The following is a 22,430-nucleotide window of genomic DNA, read 5'->3' as shown; positions in this document are numbered from 1 at the left end:
AACTTATATCTTAATATTTTGGATATTAACCCTTATCAGATATATCATTTGCAAATATATTCTCTCATTCAGTAGTAAATGATGTTACAATAGGGATGTAATGGGACAGATGGTAGCTATACTTACAGTGAACACAGCATAATGTATAAACTTGTCAAATCACTAAGTTGCACATCTGAAACGAATGTAACATTATGTTATCAGCTATACTCATTTAAAAGTAACTCTGTAGTTACCTTTATAGGGAAATTACTTTTTAAAAAATAAAGTACCTAATTCTAACTGGACATTCTAATTCTTAATAATTTAGTATAATGAACACAGGAAGTCAGTGATTCATGGAGGAACAGAATTACAGGTATTACAATATGTACTTGAAAACAGTGAAATGGGGCTAATAAGTAATGACAGAATAGGAAGAATGGATGAGTTAAAATATCATCATTTGGCAACATCACAATAAAAACCAATTTAGCAAGAATCACTAATGGATACTAAAGCAAGTGGATAAAAGTTTGTTGAGGAATATAAGATTGCCACATAGTCTCCCTTAATCACCTCCATCAGTTTTTCATTAATTATTAAGAGAAAAACTTACCTTTACAGTACTCTATAGACCCTGACAGACATCACCTAACTAAGTGGCTCAAGTTATCATCAGCAATGGGACAAATCAATATTACATGCTTCCTGAGTGGATGCACTGAGCAGGATACAACATTATATCTGGTATTCCCGCCAAAGTGCATCACTTGAATTTAAATATGAGGAAACTGTGAAATAGACTATGAATTTGCTGGTTTGCACTCTAAAAAAAGGCAAGGTCCTGGGGCACCTGGTTGGCTCAGTCAGTTAAGAGTCCGACTTCGGCTCAGGTCATGATCTCACAGTTAGTGAGTTCAAGCCCCACGTCGGGCTCTGTGCTGACAGCTCAGGCTGACAGCCTGCTTCAGATTCTGTGTCTCCCTCTTTCTTGCCTTTCCCCTGCTTGTGCTCTGTCTCTCTGTCTCTGTCTCTCTCAAAAAATAAACATTAAAAAAAATGTTTTAAAAGACAAGGTTCTAAAGACAAAGAAAGGCTAAAGAACAGTTGCAGATAAAAGAAAACTAAGACATGGTAACTCAACACATAAGATGCTAAATGAAAAAAAAAAAAAAACGTTGCTATAAAGGACAGTATTAGGGCAATTGGCAAAATCTAAATATGGACCGTTGTCAAGAAAAGACTTATAAAACCCATTTTCTTTCTACATGAGAATGTGACTCAAGGTTCACTTTCTGGTTCTAGGAAGCTGACAGCCATGTGGCCAGAGGATAACACTTAGAAATGACCTCTGATGGACAAATAGCACCTGACTGGAGGTCGGTGAACACCTGGTAGAGATCCTATTACTTGGACTCCCGAGTGCAATGCCTCTGGGAACAAGTATGTCTCCTGTGGGGCTTGGGAGCTTTGCCTCTGTGACTTTACCCTAGGGGGTACAAGGCTCATAAGGCAGGGCTGCTGTGGCATTGCCTACTGCAGCTCTGCCTCCAGGCCCCTGAGCCATGCTTTGCCTCTGCTGCCAACCTCCAGCAGGAGAGGGCACAGCACTAGCTATGGCTCCTGTCCTGTGTCCCTGAGTGTGTCTGAGGCAAATGTGGACCATACAGCTGAGCCTAAGAAAGCCCCTCCTAGTAAGCACTGTAGACTAGTTACCAGATATTAGTGCAAAATCCATGTTGAATTTCGTGAATGTGTTAATCACACTGTGTCTACTTAAAAGAATGCCCCAGTACCCCCCAAATACTTGCTATATTTAAGAAAAAATTTTTTTTAGTTTTTATTTTAAGTAGGCTCCATGCCCAATGTGGGGCTTGACTCATGACAATCAAGAGTCACATGCTCTACCAACTAAGCCAGCCAGGCACCCCTGCATGCTGAATTTAAAGAATGAAAGTTCATGAAGTCCACTTCCAGAATGCTGGTGTGAGGAACCCTGTGGACCAGTTTCCCACTGAAACAACAATAACTGCCAAATAAAGTATTAAAATTGTTTTTCAAGTCTCTGAAATTGCCCTAAAAGCATACAGCAAATCAAGAAACGTATACTCAAGAAAAATCTACTAAATCTCAGTGAGAACAGTGTAAGCCCTTAGCACATGAGCTAAGACCTATTTGTTCTCTCCCTCACTGCAATTCAGCTTCACAGAAGCTCCACTCCAGGCTGGTAACCAAGAAACTGAGGTCCCCTCTCCCTTTAGCTCTTCATCACCAGGAAGAGCAGTTCTTCAGCATTTCTTATCCCCTTCAAGTTGAATAGGCTAAATATCTGATCGGTGTATCCAAGAGTTTAGGGACTTCTTTCCCCAACCCAGCCCCTACCCAGAGACTCTATCCCTGGTACAACAGGCCCTGATCATCCTATCCTGTTTTAAGCCTGAAGGTAGGGTGCAAGTCTCATGCTTAGAGAGGCAAGCAGAGATCAGAGGCTACCAACTACTCCCAATAACTAGTCTCAACAAATATACCTGCCTTAAATTAACTGGACAAGACTATGAAGCAACTAAAAGCTAGATGTGATACCCAATGAGGCAGACAAGAGAAAAATTAGGTAAAGAAACAGTCAAAGATAGCCCAGCTAGTCATCTCAAGTAAAGGTGCACATACCCAAGACTATAACCTCTGAGGTGTGTGTCATTACAGGCTTCACAGGGGAAACAGACTTTACCAAAATACTCCACTAAACAAATTTAGGTCACTAAACAAATGAACAAGCAAACAATCCACTGAGAGAAGGAGGTCAATCAAATTCCAGAGTTGCTATCATACATTACCTAAAATGTCCAGATATCAACAAAATTCATGACAAAACAACAACAAAACAACACAATTCAAAAATAGCCAAAAGACTTGAGTAGACATTTCTCCAAAAAGATGCACAAATGGCTAATAAGCACATGAACAGATGCTCAACATTGCTAAACATTAGGGAAACACAAATCAAACCCATATCACTTCACATCCACTAAAGTGACTACTATTCACAAAAACAAAACAAGTGTTGGTAAGGATGTGGATAAACTGGAAACCATGTGCACTGCTGGTGAAAATGGAAAATGGTGCAGCCACAGTGGAAAAGGGATTACATATAGGATCACCATATGATCCAGCAATTCCCCTTCAGGGTATATACCCAAAAGAACTGAAAGTGGGGACTTAAACACATATTTATTTGTACATCATGTTCATACCAGCATTATTCACAATAGACAAAAGGTGGAAACAACAAGTATTCTACAGCAGATGAATGAACAAATGGACAGACAAAATACAATGGACACGGTCCTTTTTGCTATACACGAAAAAGCAGCAAACGGTACAAGAAAGATTGTTATTCAACCTTAAAGAGGAATGAAATTCTGATACATGCTACAGCACAGATGAACCTGAGAGACAGTATGTTAAGTGAAACAGCCAGTCAAAAAATAACAAATATTTTATAAGTGAACTTAACATGAGGTACTGAGAGTAGTCACCTCCATAGAAACAGAATATGATAGGGGCTGGGAGTGAGAACGGGGGGTTCCTGTTAAATGGGTACAGTGTTTCCGAAGGAGATTATGAAAAAGTTCTAGAGATGAATATTGATGATGTTTAACACAACATGAATGCCTTTAACACAGCCAAACTATACAATTAAAAATGGTTAAAATAGTAAATTTTATGGCATGCATATTTTACAACAATAAAAAAATAAATGGAGCAACAGAGGCCTGAAAATGTTAAGCCCATGACTCCCTATCATCTTGAGATATAAACTAAGTCAAGAGCTTCCAGCATTATGAATCATAAACCAGAACGTCCATGGTAGGAGTGCCTGGAGCCTCCACAATATCTGCAGTCCATCCTACAATGACACTATTGCCATCTAGTGGTCCTTGAGCCCTAGACCTTTGGGGTCTCCTGTAACCTAGGTGCTATTCAACTTCAAGAGGAGATGCTGGGTCAAGTCACTCTCCAGGCAGTGCTTCTTGATGGGAAAACTGTTATTTCTGTCTTTTTTTTTTTTTGGTGTTTAAATGTACTAAGAAGATGGATATAGGGACCATTCTACAGAGATTCTGTGCCTTTTTGCTCTTGATAGTTTGTCTTCATCTTTTTCCTTGTAGGTCTCTTAGGGGTTAAGTAGTATCAAGAGGAAGCAAGGCAAAGTTTTCTTGTTTATTCTGCATGCTGGGAATGAGGAACATTTTAGGTTCATGAATAACTTATTGTATATTTGTATTATAATTAAAGATAAAATATTCTTGCTCCATTTGTTACACATGAAACAGAAGCAAAGAACACAAGGTAAACTATAATTAAGTGCTTGAATGATGTTGGTTTCTATTAGGTGTAAAAGTTCAAAGAAAAAAATGCTGTGTGATGGCATGATCATGTAATAATAAAAATAAGAACCCCCGCTCCCTAAATACAAGACATACAAAAAAGCCAGGAGAATGTGACCTACATTACATACACTATACAAACAGGGAAAATGCAGGCAACTAAAACTGCCTGTAAGAGAGCCTAATTTCAGACTTCACAAAAATCTCAAACCATACATTAAAAATATGTTCAAGTTAGTAACTGGAATTAAGATAAAAACTTAAAAAAATATGTTCAAATAAGTAAAGAAGCCACGCTTAAAGAAGTAAAGAAGGTATGTGTAAATACAACTTCTCATCAAATAGAGAGTATTAATGAAGAGATAGAAATGACTTAAAAAAAAACAAACCCAAACTGAAATTCTGGAATTAAAAAGCACAATACTGGAATGAAAAAAGAAATCAATAGCAAATTTGAATATTCTCGGCAAAAGAAAGATTTAGTGAATTTGAACATAGATTGATAAAGACTGTACATTCTGAAGGGGGGAAAAGCATAAAGAAAAATAAACAGAACCTTAGAAAAATGTGAAACAACATTAAGTACATCAACACAGTCATAATGTTACTACCAGAAGGAGAGAAGAGAGGAAGTAGAAGAAAAAACATTCAAGGAAAAAAAGGCTGAAATTTATGAAACATGATGAAAATTCAAGAAGCTCAACAAACTCCAGGAGTTCCACACACAAGTCACATTGGTAAAAATGCTCAAAGATGAAGAAAAATTTTAAGAGAAGCAATAGAAAAATGAATGATAATACGCAAGACAATCTCAGTAAATTAACAACTGATTTCTTAGCAAATTTTAATTACAATTTTTAAAAAATGTTTAATTACAAAACACAAATTTGTTTCCCTTTCTCACCTTAACTGATTTGAAAAGCTATGGGACATATGTGCACAGAACTGTTGTTGGATTTATAATACATAGAATTGTAATATATTTAACAATAACAGCATAAAGGATGTGGGTGTGATCAAAGTTTTACTGAGTAAGGACATGGTAACTTAATAACTTGAATGCCGTAAGAACAAATAAAGAGAACAAAGAATGGTAAATAAAAAGGTTAACATATCGATGGGGTGCCTTGGTGGCTCAGTTGGTTGAGTGTCTGACTCTTGATTTCAGCACAGGTCATGAGCTTGGAGCTTAAGATTCTCTCTCTGTCTCCCTCTTTCCCTCTCCCCCAGCTCTCTCTCTCTCTCTCTCTCTCTCTCTAATAATAAAAATAAAAATAATTAAAAAATTTTTTAAATGGTTAACATATTAAACTCTATAAATCTATATTTGCTTTTCTTTATTTTGGAAACTTCTTTAAGGACATAAAATTATATAAAGCTTGCATTACTTTAATTATGTATTGCAACAATATATTGTTGGGTTTGTAACATAAAAACAATAACACAAATAAAAGAAGCAGCAATATACAAGCAAGGCTTCTATATCTAATTAGAATTAAATTAGCGTAAGTCTAAAGTAGATTTCTTAAAAAAATTTTTTTTTTAATGTTCATTTATTTTTGAGAGAGAGAGACAAAGCGTGAGCGGGAGGGGCAGAGAGAGAGGGAGACACAGAATCAGAAGCAGACTCCTGGCTCTGAGCTGTCAGCACAGAGCCCAACTCCGGGCTGAAACTCACAAACCATGAGACCATAACCCGAGCCAAAGTCAGCCACTTAACTGACTGAGCCACCCAGGTGCCCCTAAAGTAGATTTTCTAAGTTAAGACGTATATGGTAAGTTTAGAGCAACCACTAAAAAAATAATGCAAAAATACATTGACAGGGAAAATATCAGGAGGATGAGATTCAAGTGGTAAAACAGGAGGATCCTGAGCTCCCCTCCTCCCATGCACACCAAAACTACAGCTACCTATAGAACAACTCTCTAGGAGAACTACCTTAAGACTAACAGAATAGTTATTCTGCAACTAAAAATATAATGAAAAAGCCATATAGAGATGGGTAAGAGGGGCAGAGAGTCTAGTAGGAACTCATGCCCCCAGAGTAACAAACCAAAAGCAGAGGGATATCACAAAATGGAGGTTATCTCTCAGGAGCAAGGGGATCAAGCCCCACATCCGGCATCCCTACCCTGAGGACCTGCACTGAGTAGATGAGCCCATATAAAATCTGACTTTGAAAATCAGCCCAGCTTAACTCGGGAAGAACCAAAGGGCTACAGGATATTAAGACTCCAATCTTAAAGAGCCAGAGCACTATACCACTCACTCCATGACTCAGCATAGAGCCAGAAGTTTGAAAAGTAATTGGACCATGCATGAAGGAGATTATTTGACTAATTTTAGGGTATCCGCTAGAGGGGCTGGGATCTATAAGAACTTTCTCCAGGAACGGAAGTGGTGGTACAATTTTTATTATTCTCCTTCTAACTAGCTGACCTGGTGCTGGTGGGTACCATTTCTGGTAACTTCCATGCACCTTGCTAGCACCACTCTTCCCACCCTGGGGACTCACCCCACCTACCCTGCCCACCCAAGCAGGCACACTTCCCAAGTGGCTTCCACCTAACTGCCATCCCCACAGCAGCTGGTGGGAAGCATCAGCTGAAACCACACCTTCCTCTAGGGACTCCCACAGGGCAGAAGGGAAGGAGGAGCATCCTTGCCCACCAGCACACTCACAACAGTAGTGGCCTGGTTTCACAGTCAACCACACCAGGGGCCAGTCAAGCCCACCAGTGTGCCCACAGCAGTCACGGCTCAGCCATGATAGGAGGACATATGAAACCCACAGAGGCGACATCCCTGGAGCATGTAGTTCTGATAACCAGGGGGGATGGTGCTTCTGGGCCCCAAAGGAGACCCTGTATATAAGGCCCCTCTTTCAAGAACAGAAGACATAGTTGATCTACTTAATGCAAAGAAATAAACACAGAGAGTTAGACAAAATGAGGAGACAGAGGAACATGGTCCAAATGAAAGAATAAGACAAAACCTCAAAAAAGAACTAAATGAAATGTAGATCAGCAAGCTACCTGACAAATGGTTCAAAATAATAGTCATAAAGATGCTCACCAAATTTGGGAGAAGAGTGAATGATCTCAGGGACAACTTCAACAAAAGAGAAAATATTAAAAAGTTCAATCAGAGCTAAAGAATACAATAACAAATAAAAGACATACTAAACAGAATCAACACCAGATTACATAATACAGAAGAACAAATCAGGAATCTGGAAGAGAGGGTAGAGGAATTCAGCCAAGCAGAACAGCAAAAAGGAAGGAAGGAAGGATTTTAAAAGATACTTTAGGGAACCCCTGGGAAAGCATCAAACACACTAACAATTGCATTACAAAGGTCCAAGAAGGAGAAGAGAGAGAAAAAAAAGGCAAAAAAGTTATTTGAATGAAAACATAGCTGGAAACATTCCTAATCTGGGAAAAGAAACAAACATCCAGGTCGAGGAAGTAAAGAGAGTCCCAAAAAAGATGAGCCCAAAGATGTTCATATAAAGACACATAATAATTAGAATATAAGAAATTAAAAACAAACTCTTAAAAGCAGCAAGGAAAAAGCAATTAGTTACATGCAAGGGAACCACTGTAAGTCTGTCAGCTGATTTGCAGCAGAAACATTGCAGACCATAAAGGAGTACAATGAAATATTCAAAGTGCTTAAAAAAAAAAAAAACTATTGAGAATGCCCTACCTGGCAAGGTTATCATTCAGAATTGAGGGAGAAATACAGAGTTTTGGAATCAAAAGTTAAAGAAGTTCATTACCACTAAATCAGCCTTATAAGAAATGTTGAAGTAAATTCTTTAAGTGAGAAAGAAAAGGCCAAAACTAGAAGAAAATTATGAATGAAAAAATTTCACTAAGAAAAGGAAACATAGTAAAAGTGGTAGATCAACCACTTATAAAGCTATTATCAAGGTTAAAAGTCAACATTAGTAAAATCAACTATGTCTAAAATAATTATAAGAGATCCACAAAATTTAAAAATGTAAAATATGACATCAAAAAATTAAAATGTGAAGGGGAAGTAAAAGTGTAGCATTTTTACATAGTGTTTGAACTTAAGTAACCATCAACTTAAAATAGACTGCTATATGTACAGAATGTTATATATGAACCTCAGAGTAACCTCCAACCATAAAACTATAATATACAAAAAATAAAAAGGAATCCAACAGTAACACTAGATAAAATCATTGATTCACAAAGAGAGCAAGAGAAAAAAAAAAAGGAACAGAGAACTACAAGAACAAACAGAAAACACTGAACAAAATGACAATGTGTACATGTCTATCAATAATTACTAGAAACATAATTGGATGAATGCTCCAGTCAAAAGACATAGGGTGGCTTAATGGATTCAAAAAACAAAAAAAAAAAAAACCCACCAAGATCCAACCATATGCTGCTTACAAGAGACTCACTTCAGACCAAAAGACATGTACATATTGAAAATGAAAGGATGGAAAACAATAACCCATGCAAATAGAAATAAAAAGGAAACTGGCATAGCAATACTTATATCAGACAAAATAGACTTTAAAATAGACTACAACAACAAAGAAAGGTATTATATAATGATAAAGGGATAAATCCACAAGAAGATTAGGGATTTTAGGTATCTATGCACCCAATATAGGAAGGTCTATGTATATAAAGCAGATATTAACAGATTTAAGAAAGAAATTTACAGTAATGTATTAAGAGTAAATGGTTTTAATACCCAACTTACATCAACAGATAGGTCATCCAGATAGACAGTGGACAAAGAAACAGTGGACATAAATGACACATTAGACCAGATGGACCACATGGACTTAACAGATATACACAAAACCTTCCATCCAAAAACCGCAAAATACACATTCTTTTCAAGTGCACATGAACATTCTCCAGGACAGATCACATATTGAACCACAAAACAAGTCACAATAAATTCAAGAATACTGAAATCATATCAAGCATCTTTTGACAATTACAGTATGAAACTAGAAATCAACTGCAAGAAAAAAACTGAAAAAAAAAAAAAAAACCCACAAACAAGTGGAGGCTAAAAACAGCATACTACTAAACAACTAAGGGGCCAATGTAAAAATCAAACAGGAAACTTAAAAATACCTTAAGACAGGTGCACCTGGGTGGCTCAGTTGGTTAAGCATCTGACTTTGGCTTAGGTCATGATCTCCCAGTTTGTGAGTTTGAGCCCTGCATTGGGCTCTCTGCTGTCAATGTGGAGCCCACTTCAGATCCTCTGTCCGCTCCCCCCTCTCTGAACGTCCCTTATTCATGATCTCTCCTTCTCAAAAATAAACATTAAAAAAATAAAAATAAAAATAAAATACCTTAAGACAAAACAAAACACAAACACAATACTCCAAAATCTATGGGATGCAGCAAAAGCAGTTTCTAAGAGAGATGTTTATGTCAATACAGGCTTACCTCAAGAAACAAGAAATATCTCAAACCACCTATCTTTACACATAAAGGAAGTGGAAAAAGAACAAAAAACCCCCAAATTAATAGAAGGAAGAAAATAGTAAAGATCAGAGACTAAAAGAAACAACAGAAAACATCAATGAAATCAAAAGCTGGTTCTTTGAAAAAATAAACAAAATTGATAAGCCCTTAGCCACACTCATCAAGAAAAAGAGAGTGACCCAAAATAAATAAAATCAAAAATAAAGAAGAGAACTTACAACTGATAGCACAGAAATACAAATGACTTCTATGAACAATTATATGTAAATAAATAGGACAACCTAGAAAAATGGATAAATTCATATAAGCACACAATCTTCCCAGGCTGAATCAGAAAAAAATAAAAATTTGAACAAATCTACTACTAGTAATGAAACTGAATCAATAATTAAAAAAAAAAATCCAAACTCATTCTATGAAGCCAGAATTACCTTTGATTCCAAAACCAGACAAAGACCCCACTAAAAAGGATAATTACAGTCCAATATCCCTGATGAGCCCGGATGCAAAAATGCTCAAAGGATACTAGCAAATCAAACTCAACAATACATTAAAGAATTATTCACCATGATCAAATGTGACTTACTCCTGGGCTGCAGACTGATTCAGTATTCACAAATCAATGTGATACACTACGTTAATAAAAGAAATAAAATAATAAGAACCATACAATCCTGTCAATCAATGTAGAAAAAGCATCTACAAAATACAGCATCCTTTCTTGATTAAAAACCCTCAAGAAAGGAGGGATAGAAGGAACATACCTCAAAATCATAAAGGCCATATATAAAAGACCCATAGCTAATGTCATCCTCAATGGGGAAAAGCTGAGAGCCTTTCCCCTACTGTCAGGAACAAGACAAGGATGCTGGTACTGTTTAACATAGTACCGGAAGTCTTAGCCTCAGCAATTAGGTAACAAAAAGAAATAAAAGGCATCCAAATCAGCAAGGAGGAAGTCAAACTTACACTCTGCAGATAACATGACACTCTATATAGAAAACCAGAAAGATTTCACCAAAAAATTACTACAACTAATACATGAATTCAACTAAGACACCGAATATAAAATCAATGTACAGATATCAGTTGTACTCGTATACACCAATAATGAAGCAGCAGAAAGAGAAATCAAGGAATAGATCCTATCTGCAATTGCATCAAAAACAATTAGATACCTAGGAAAACCAAACCAAAGAGGCAAAAGATCTGTACTCTGAAAATTATAGAAAACTTAAGAAAGAAATTGAAGAGGACACAAAGAAACAGAAAAACATTCCATGCTAATGGATTGGAAGACTGTTGTTATAATGTCTATACTACTCAAAGCAATCTACACATTTAGTGCAATCCCCATCAAAACACCACAAGCATTTTTCACAGAGCTAGAACAAACAATCCTAAAATTTGTACAGAACCGCAAAAGACCCTGAATAGGCAAAACAATCCTGAAAAAGAAAAACAAAACTGGAGGCATCATAATTCCAGAATTCAGCTGTATTATAAAGCTGCAGTCAAAATAGTATGGTACTGGCACAAAAACAATAAATCAATGGAACAGCATAGAAAATCCAGAAACGGACCCACAAGTGTATGGCCAATTTATCTTTGACAGAGCAGGAAAGAATATCCAATGGAAAAAGTTTCTTCAACAAATGATGTTGGGAAAACTGGATAGCAACATGCAGAAGAATGAAACTGGACCACTTTCTTAAACCATACACAAAAATAAACTCAAAATGGATGAAAGACCTAAATGTGAGACAGGAAACCATCAAAATCCTAGAGGAGAATACAGGCAGCAACTTCTTCGACATCAGCCACAACAACTTCTTGCATATATATCATCAGAGGCAAGGGAAACAAAAGCAAAAAAAAAAAAAAACAAAAAAAAAAAACTTTGGGACTTCATCAAAATTAAAAGCTTCTGCACACTGAATGAAAGAATCAACAAAACTAAAAGGTAGCTTAGGGAAGGGACCAGATATTTGCAAATGACATATCTGATAAAGGGTTACTATCCAAAATCTATGAAGTTAGCAAACTCAACACCCAAAAAAACAAATAATCCAGTTAAGAAATAAGCAGAAGATATGAATAGACACTTGCCCAAAGAAGACATCCAGATGGCTAACAGACACATGAAAAAATGCTCTACATCACTCATGATCAGGGAAATACAAACCAAAACCATGATGAGATACCACCTCACACCTGTCTGAATCCCTAAAATTAACAACAGAAAAAAAAAACAGGTGTTGGCAAGGATGTAGTAATGAAAACTGGTGCGCCACTCTGGAGAACAACATGAAGCCTCCTCAAAAAGTTCAAAATAGAACTACCCTACCATTTAGCAATTGTACTACAAGGTATTTACCTAAAGGATACAAAACTACAGATTTGAAGGAGGACATGCCCCCAATGTTTAAAGCAGCATTATTTTTTTTTAACGTTTAATTATTTTTGAGACAGAGAGAGACAGAGCATGAACGGGGGAGGGGCAGAGAGAGAGGGAGACACAGAATCAGAAGCAGGCTCCAGGCTCTGAGCCATCACCCCAGAGCCCAACGCGGGGCTCGAACTCACAGACCACGAGATCGTGACCTGAGCTGAAGTCGGACACTTAACCGACTAAGCCTCCCAGGCGCCCCTTAAAGCAGCATTATTAACAATAGCCAAGCTATGGATAGAGCCAAATGTCCATCGACTGATGAATAAAAAAGATGTGATATATTTATATAGGAATGTTACTCAGCCATCAAAAAGAATGAAAACTTGCCATGTGCAATGATGTGGATGGAATTAAGCAAAATCAGAGAAAGATAAATACCATATGATTTCATTCATATTTACAATTTAAGATACAAAACAGATGAACATATGGAGGGGGGGAGAAGAGAGAAGGAAACAAAGCACAAGAGACTTAATGATAGAGAACAAACTGAGGGTTGCTGGAGGGAGATGGCTGGGAGATGGGCTAGATGAATGACGGGTATTAAGGAGGGCACTTGTAGTGAGTACTGGGTGTTGTATGTAAGTGATGAATCGCTGAATTCTACTCCTGAAACCAATACTGTACTATATGTTAACTAAAATTTAAATTAAAAAAAAAATAAATTCCCAACAAACAAAAGCCTAGGAATAGACACTTCACAGGTAAATTCTACCAAACATTTCATGAAGAGTTAATACCTATCCTTCCCCAACTACTCCAAAAAATTTGAATAGGAAGAAATGTTTCCAGATTCATTCTACTAGACATGCTTTACCCTGATACCAAAGCCAGACAAAGAGACTACAAAAAAATAAAAATTATAAGTCAATATTCTTAATGAATGAATATAGGTGCAAAAATCCTCAAGAAAATATTAGCAAACTGAGTTCAACAATACATTAACAGGATCATTACCACAATAAAGTGAGATTTATTCCAGGGATGCAAATGGTTCAATATCCACAAATCAACCAACCTGATACACTACATTCACAAAGTAAACGAGAAAAATCATATGATCATCTCAATAGTTGCAAAAAATGTATTAGACAAAATTCAACATCCATTTACAAATAAAAACTTCACAAAGTGGGTAGAGAGGGAATAAACTTCAACATTAAATAAACCACACAGGGGTGCCCGGCTGGCTCAGTCTGAAGAACATGTGACTCTTGACTTTGGAGTCATGAATTCAAGCCCCACATTAGGTATAGAGATTACTTAAAAAAATAAATAAAACTTAAATACGCACATACGTACATACATACCATATATGACATTACCACATATGACAAACCCTCAGCTAACATCATACACAACAAGGAAAAGCTTTTAAAATCAGGAATAAGACAAAGATGCTCACTCTCACCACTTTTATTCAACATAGTACTGGATATTCTAGCCACAGCAAAGCAAAAAAAGAAAAAGCAAAAAAGCAGAAAAGCAAAACAAAAACAGAAACAAACAAAAAACACCCAAAACTATAAAAAGAAAGAAAAAAAGAAAGAAAAGTCATCCAAATTGGTAAAAAAGGAAAACTGTCACTATTTGCAGATGACATAAAACTATATATATAGAAAACCCTAAAGACTCCTCTAAAAAATGATTACAATAGATGAATTAAGTAAATTTTCAGGATACAAAATGGACATACAAAAATCTGTTGTGTACACTTATAATGTATACACATTATATGTAAGTGTATATACACTTATAATGACCTAGCAGAAAGAGAAGTTAAAAAAATAATTCCATTTACAACTGCATCAGAAAGATAAAATACCTAAGCATTTAACCAAGGAGGTGAAAGACCTTATAGTGAAAACTGTAAGCCACTCATGAAAGAAACTGAAGACGACACATACAAATGGAAAGATAAACCCTGCTCATGGATTAGAAGAATTAATATTGTTAAAATGTGTATACTCAAAGCAATCTACAGATTCAATACAATCTTTATCAAAATTATCAGTGGCATTTTTTTCACAGAAATATTACAATCCTAAAATTTGTATAGAACCACAAAAGACCCAAAAATAACCAAAATATTCTTGAGAAAGAGCTAAGCTGGAGGTATCATGCTCCTTGATTTCAAACTACACTACAAAGCTCTAGTAATCAAAACAGTACATTATTGGTGCACGCGCGCGCGCGCACACACACACACACACACACACACACACACACACACACAAAGACACATAGATCAACAGAGCAGACAATAGAGCCCAGTTATAAACACATGCTTACATGGTCAATCTACAACAAAGGAGGCAAGAATATACAATGGGGGGAAAAGTCTTTCCAATAAATGGTGTTGAGAAAACTGCTTGCTTACATGTGAAAGAATGAAACTAGATCACTTTCTTCCACCATATATCAAAGTTAACTAAAATGGGCTAACCACTTAAATGTGAGACCTGAAAACATTAAACTCCTAAAAGAAAACATATGCAGTAATTTCTTGGACATCAGCCTCCACAATATTTTTCTGAATTATCTCCTCAGGCAAGGGAAACATAAGCAAAAATAAACTATTAGGACTATATCAAACTAAAAACCTTTAGCACAGCCAAGGAAACCATCAACAAAACAAAAAGGCAACATGATGAATGGGAGACAATATCTGCAAATCACATACCTGATAAGCAATTAACATCCAAATTATATAAAGAATCCATACAACCCAATACCAAAAAACCCCAAATAATCTGATTAATAAATGGACAGAGGAACTGAATAGATATTTCTCCACAGAGGACATACAGATGGCCAACACACACATGAGAAGATGCTCAACATCACTAATCATCAAAAAGACAAGAAATAACATGTTGGTAAGGATATGGATAAACCCTCATGCATTAAGCCCTTATGCACTGTTGGGGGGGGGCATAAATTGGTGTAACAGCTAAGAAAAACTATATAAAGTTTCCTCAAAAAATTAAAAACAAAACTACCATATGATTTAGTAACTCTATCCCTAGGTATCTACCTAAAGACAACAAAAATACTAATTGGAAAAGGTATATACACCCTATGTTTATTGCAAGATTATTTACAATAGCCAAATTATGGAAGCAACCTAAGTACCCACTGACAGATGAATGGAAAAAGATGTGGGGTATGTGTGTGGATAGATAGATAGATAGATAGAGATATAAATATATATATATACATATACATAGAGTGGAATATTAGTCATAAAAAAGAATGAAATCTTGCCATTTGTGACAACATGGGTGAACCAGACAGTATTATGCGAAATGAAGTCAGACAAAGAAAGACATATATGGTGTGATATCACTCACATGTGGAATCTAAAAAACAAACAAAAAAATGAACAAAGAAAACAAAATAGAAACAGACTCATAAAAACAAAGAATAAACTGTTGCCAGAGGGGTGAAGAGGGGGCAGGGGAAAGATGGGCAAAATAGGTGAAGAGGATTAAGAAGTACAAATTTCCAGTTATAAAATAAGGCATGGGGATAAAAAGAAAGCAAAGGGGATATAGTCAGTTATACCTTAATAACTACATGTGGTGACAGATGGTAACTAGACTTGTCATGGTGATCATTCTGTAATGTATGGCAATGTCAAATCACTACATTGTACACCTGAAACTAATATAATGTTGTATGTCAACTGTACTTCAAAAAACATATATACATAGTGAAAAATCACTAAAGGAATAAAATATTACACTAGAAAAATTCACTTTATGCAAATAAAATGAGTATAGAAACAGAAAGTATGTGAAACATATACAACAAAGAGTAAATGGCATACATAAATCCAACTGTAATAATTACAATATTTAACGTCAGTTGGTTTATAGTATCATTCAAGTCTTCTATTCCTCGTTGATCTTCTGCCTAGTTTTCTATAAAAACTTTATTAAATAAATTTTTGAAAGTAGCATACTAAAGTCTCCAACTATTATTGCTGAATTTTCTATTTCTTTTCTATGTCAATTTTAATGTATTTTGAGACTGCTGTCAGGTACATACTGATTTAGAATTGCTACATCATCCTCATAGATGGACCATTTCATTGTTATAAAATGTCCTTTGTTTTTTTTTTTTTATAATTTTTTTTTAACGTTTATTTATTTTTGAGACAGAGAGAGACACAGCATGAATGGGGGAGGGACAGAGAGAGAGGGAGACACAGAATCAGAAGCAGGCTCCAGGCTCCGAGCCATTAGCCCAAAGCCTAACGCGGGGCTCGAACTCGCGGACCGGGAGATCGTGACCTGAGCCGAAGTCGGACGCTCAACCGACTGAGCCACCCAGGCGCCCCTGTCCTTTGTTTCTAATAACAATTTTGTGTTAAAAATCTACTTTGTTTCATATTAGTATAATCACTCCACTTCTCTTTTGTGTATAAATAAATATTCTCATTAATTTAAATAATTGTAAATGTACATCATCCTACAACATCTTGAAGCTCATTTGTATGGCAGATGTGCACAATAATCTACTCAACTTTTTAAAAAGTTCTGTATTAGATATAACAAGATTTGAGGGACTTTAAAATTGAGGAATTAGTCACAATTGTGGGGAAACAGAATGTTGGGGGCAGAGAATGGTCAACTCCTTTTATTGCAATGAATATAGTCTGGTCATCAGTGCTTATGGAGTCAGGGATTGCTGCCGCAGCAGTATCTGGAATATGGGTGACCCTCCTGGGGCAGAAACTGGTCCAAGGATGCCAGGAGCCAATGCAATGAGACCCATGGGTTCTCCTCTTTCACTGCTACATTACCCAACACCATTTACCACCATATAGCACATGCATTTGGAGGTTTAGGAAAAAAAGTGTTAACTAAAATGGGGAAAAACCTGGGACACAAGGTACCCAGGGATGGGGAAATAGGCTTTTGGTCTCCCTTTTGTCAAAGGATACAAATCAGCTCCAAGTGTCTCAGACTCTTCCACTTATATGCACCAGGAGGAGCTTGCATTTGCTAAAATCCAAAAGCTTTTTAGATCACCCTCACATTTTAGGGCAATATCAGGCAAAACTTTTCTGCTTCCATGGACATTTAATAAGTCAGACTTTCTGTCTGTATACCTGTCCCACACCCTTTACTAGAAACCAAAGTGAAGCTCCTGCAGGTGGTCCCCAAGGGCTTCAAATGAGTAGTATCCCTCAAACAAGTGCTCTGCCTAAGGGTGGATAGGCTGGCTTGCCCATCCACCTGTGCACAGCCTCCTCACTGAGCTGGCTGCCTCAGGTTCCTTCCTCTTTTTATAGCCATGAGCTCCCAGATGCCTGTATTCCATAACAGCTCTCAGCCTCTGTCATAAATAGAAGTTTTTCTCTTATTCTAAAACCAGTTGGTTTCTTCACAGTTTCATCTTCAAACATCACTGTACCTAAAGATTTTAAAGTCACTCACCTTACATCAGGAGGCACTCATTCAAGCTTATGCCCACACTCCGTTTCCCAGCTGCTTCCCAGGACACTTCAAGTCCTCTGGGATCAGCAAGAACAGAGAGCCACAGAATTGTAGAACACTGAGGATTTTTTGTTTGTTTGGCTACGCTCACATGTCCTCTCCTCCACTCCTACGTATGGGCTGCAGTGATCCTAATAGTTAAGTTGTAGGGGTATTTGTCTCACATTGGAACCCCTGGGTGCTGAGAGTTGAATGGCTGTTTATAACAGCAGAACTATAAAACAAAGAAATGTTGTGCGAATACAAAAAAGACTTGTCAGGATGATAACATCAATTGGCAGTGATGCTGTCCAACCATGGACTTGTAGCTTTTGAAATCTTCCATTAAGTTATGTAAGTGCATCAGAAATATCCTTAAATATGACTTTCTAGCACAAAAATAGATAGTCATCTAGTTTATTTACCTTTTGGATTATACCATGGAAAAATGGCTTCCTTTCATGCATGCTCCTAGAGCAACAATAGAAGTTGCTGCAAACAGCAAAAATAGAGTGCATCACTATGTCCTTTACTAATTAATTAATGCTTCAACTTAAAAAAAATGTGTAACATGATGCTACAGTTTTCAGAGTTCTTTAAAAAGGACTAATAAGAAATTTTATTTCCAAACACCAACGTAGCTAGATGGGGGTATTAATTAGAATCAATTTGAGCACTGGTATTCACCAACTTATAAATCGATTTAGCATTTGAAGTTCTTTTGTACATCAATTATTAAATATGTAGAACTTATTTTCCTATAGAAATAGTTTGGCAGTCTTGAAAAAGAGGAACAAAGTTGTAGGGCTTATACTATCTGATTGTAAATTTTACTATAAAACTACATAATCAAGACAGTGTGGCACTGGCATAAGGATAGCCATATACAATGAAACACAACACAGTTCAGAAATAGAACCATACATGTACAGTCAAATCATGGGCTGAAGTGGCAGTATAATTCAATGAGGAAGTCACTTTAATAAATGGTGCTGCATCAACTAGATACCAGTAGGGAAAATATTGAACCTTGATTCATGCCTCAGCTATACCCAAAAGTTAACTCAATAGCTTACAGACCTAAAGGTAAAAGCTAAATCTACAAACTACTAGAGGAAAACACAGGACAAAGGCATCATGACCTGAGGAGAAACGAAGATTTCTTAGGCAGAAATCAAATAAAAAAGCACCAATCATATAGAACAAAAGAAGTTACAGAGGTTAGAAGATGGTGGCAGAGTAGGAGGACCGTAAGTTCCCCTCGTCCCATGAATACAACTAAATAACTATCACATCATTCTAAATACCCCCCATAAATTGACCTAAAGACTGGCAGAACAACTGCACAGCTAACAGTAGAGGAGAGGTCACATCAAAGAGGGTAGTTAGTGCAGAGCTGTGGTTCGGGAGGGAAACAGGTTGTGGCCATTGTGATGGGAAGGGAGCTGTGGCTGCAGAGATGGATGAAAGACAGACTAGCACACAGGAGAATATGCAGGGAAAACAAATCCCTATAGCAATTGCCTTAGAAGATGAGAGGGGTTGAATTTCATGAGTTCTGGCAATGAGCCAGACTTAAAGCCTGGACTTTTAAAGGTCAGTGGGCTAGGATGGGATAGAGACTGGAGGGTATCATGCTGCTCTTGGAACAGAGGCAGGCAACAACTCACAGACATACAATGTGGAAACAGCAATCTGAAGAGCGCCAGGGATACACAATGGGAAGGCTCTTCATTTCAGAGTGCATTCTAGAGAGAGTGTTCACAGAAAACACCTCCAAGAACAAAGGAACTGGATAGTGCCATTACCTTCCCCTATTTCTCAAAAGCACAGGACCACCTGCAGGTGGCACTACTTAATTACACCCAACCCTACCCCATCCCACACACACTCGGGTGGAACTACTCCAATTCATCCTTGCCTCCGTCCACATGCAGTAGGCCCCACCCCTAGAAGACCTGCTCACACTGCACTTCCCCAAGGGTTTTGCAGAGCCTGGATTCAGGTGGTGGTGGTGACAGGTCTCATTTCACAAAGAGACCAGAGTACACCTAGTGAAAATATGTCACATTCAGGCTAGGAATCCAAAACTGCCCACAACAGACAAAGTGAGCCTTTGCAGACAACTGGCCTGAGGGCTAAAGCAGCCAGGAGAAAGCAGAAGAGCACATGCAGCACACAGTGGAGATACACCTGGAAGTCCCAGGCCCTGGGCACTGAAAGATACTGTACTTCAGTGCACTACGTGACCTATTCTTCATAAGGCCAATACCCTTAAGAACAGGAGACACGGCTGATGTTCCTAACACAGAGAAAGAGGCACAGACTTAGACAAAATGAGAAGACAGAGAAATTTATTCCAAATGAAAGAGCAGGACAAGGTCATGGCCAGTGATCTAAGCAAAACAGATACAAGTAATATGCCTGATAGAGAATATAAAATAATGACCACAAGGATACTCATTGGACTTGAGAAAGGAATGGGAGACATGAGTGAGACCCTTAACACAGAAATAAGGAATAGTAGAGACAAAGGGTTCAATAAATAAAATGAGAAACAAGCTTGATGGAATGATCAGCACGCTGGAAGAAGCAGAGGAACAAATTAGTGACCTAGAAGCTAGAGTAATGGAAAGTCATCAAACTTAGGAAAAGAGAGATAAAGGAATTATGCATGATGAGAACAGACTTAGGGAAATCAGTGACTCCATCAAATGTAACAACATTCATATTATGTGAATCCCAGAAGAAGAGAAAAGGGAGGAGGAAAATGTAATTGAAGAAAAAAAATAGATGAAACCTTCCTTAATCTGGGGGGAAGAAACAGATATCCAGATCCAGGAGGCAGAGAGAAACCCCAACAAAATCAACAAAAGCAGAACCACACCAAGAAATACTGTAATTAAGTTGACAAAACATACTGAAAAATATAAAATTTTAAAGTGTAAAGTAAAAAAAAGATAATAACTTACATGGGAAAACACATAAGGCTAGCAGGGGATTTTCAGCAGAAACTTTGCAAAGCAGAAGAGAGCAGCACGATACATTCAAAGTACTGAATACGAAAAGTCTGCAGCCAAGAATATTCTATCCAGCCAGGCTATCATTCACAGTAAGGAGAGATGTAGAGTTTCCCAGACAAACAAAAACTAAAGGAGCTTGTGACCACTAAGCCAACTCTACAAGAAATATTAAAGGGGGCACTTTGGAAAGGAGAGACCAAAAGTGAGTATAGAGGTAGGAAACACAAATGCATTAAAAATGACTATTTCTATAAAAAATCAGTCAAGGAACTCACACACAAAAAAGTATATAAAATACAATAACACATAGCTAAAATGTGAGGAGAGAAGAGTAAAGAATGGGTTCAAACTTAAATGACAATCAACTTAATATGGTACGTGTCATATATATATATATACATACATATATATATATATATATATGTATATGCTTCTTCATATATATATGCCTCTCTCTGCCTCTCCCTTGCTTATGCTGTCTCTGTCTCTCTCAAAAAATAAATAAATAAACTTAAAAAAAAAAGTGAAGGAATGGAGAATCATCTGTCATGCAAATGGATGTCAAAAGAAAGTGTGTGAAGCAATACTATTATCAGACAAAATAGACTTAAAAACAAAAAGTGTAACAAGAGACAAGAAAGGACACTATATAATAACAAAGAAGACAGCTGAGGAGAGAGTTAAGATGGTGGAGTAGGAGGGGGATCCTGGGCTTGCCTTGTCCCTCAAACACAGCTAGATTAACAACAAATCATTCTGAACACCTAGGAAATCGATCTGAGGGTGAAAAGAACAATGTGCACAATTAGAGGGAGAGACTGCGGTAGGTACAAGGTGCAGAGACATAAATTAGGGGAGAGAAAAGCCGTGGTGCCACAGAGGAAAGAGAGCCCTTTTGCAAAGAGATGAGAGAGAGAGAAAGAGAGAGGGGGAGAGATAGCAGTGTGTTGGGTTTGTGTAAGAAAAACACTTCCCCAAAACCACTGACTGGGGATCAGGAGGATGGATCACAAGTTTTCACAAGCAGCAGAGCTCAAATTCTGAGCTTTTAGAAGTCTACACCATTCAGCAGAGTCGAGCTGGTGAGTGCAGTGGAGTTCCTGGGGAGAAGGAGGGCAGAGGCCTTGGAGCAAAGAGCACGGTGTAGGGATCCCTGGGCTGCACTGGGAGAGAACATTCCCCTTCCTGGAGTACATGTGGAAGAGGGTATACTGCCTCTCCAAGGACAAAAGACTGATGGTCGCCATTTGAGTAACCGTTCAACAGCAAGGGACAGAAGCTCACACAGAGAGTAGATAACCTGGTTGCTGCTTTTCACTGTTTCACAATAAACTCTAAGTACGAGTGCAGCCATACAACTGCTTTGCTGGGACAAAACAGCACCAGATGCACCATGGCAAGTCTCTCCTCTGTGGGAGGGAAGCAGTTCCACACCCTGCAAGGGTCCTTTAAGATTTGGATTTCTGAATCCCAGTCACAGGCCAGAGACAAAATACAGGAGAACTGTGGCCCTAGGCATGCCAACAGCCTTGTCACAGACAGGGTGAGAGCAGGAATCTGACAGAAGCCAGGAACACAAGAGGGAAATTCTTCAATCTGTGAG

The 22,430-nt window shown here is 37.5% G+C and overlaps 1 protein-coding gene across 1 annotated transcript in view; it reads right to left on the bottom strand.

Moving 5' to 3' along the window:
• NIPA1 (NIPA magnesium transporter 1) overlaps positions 1 to 22,430 on the bottom strand; it is an 84,441-nt gene that overhangs the window by 47,139 nt on the left and 14,872 nt on the right. The gene's annotated exons all lie outside the window — the stretch shown is intronic.

Source organism: Panthera leo, chromosome B3, assembly GCF_018350215.1.
Source record: "Panthera leo isolate Ple1 chromosome B3, P.leo_Ple1_pat1.1, whole genome shotgun sequence".
Lineage (NCBI taxonomy): Eukaryota > Metazoa > Chordata > Mammalia > Carnivora > Felidae > Panthera > Panthera leo.
This window is presented reverse-complemented; position numbering and strand designations above follow the sequence as displayed.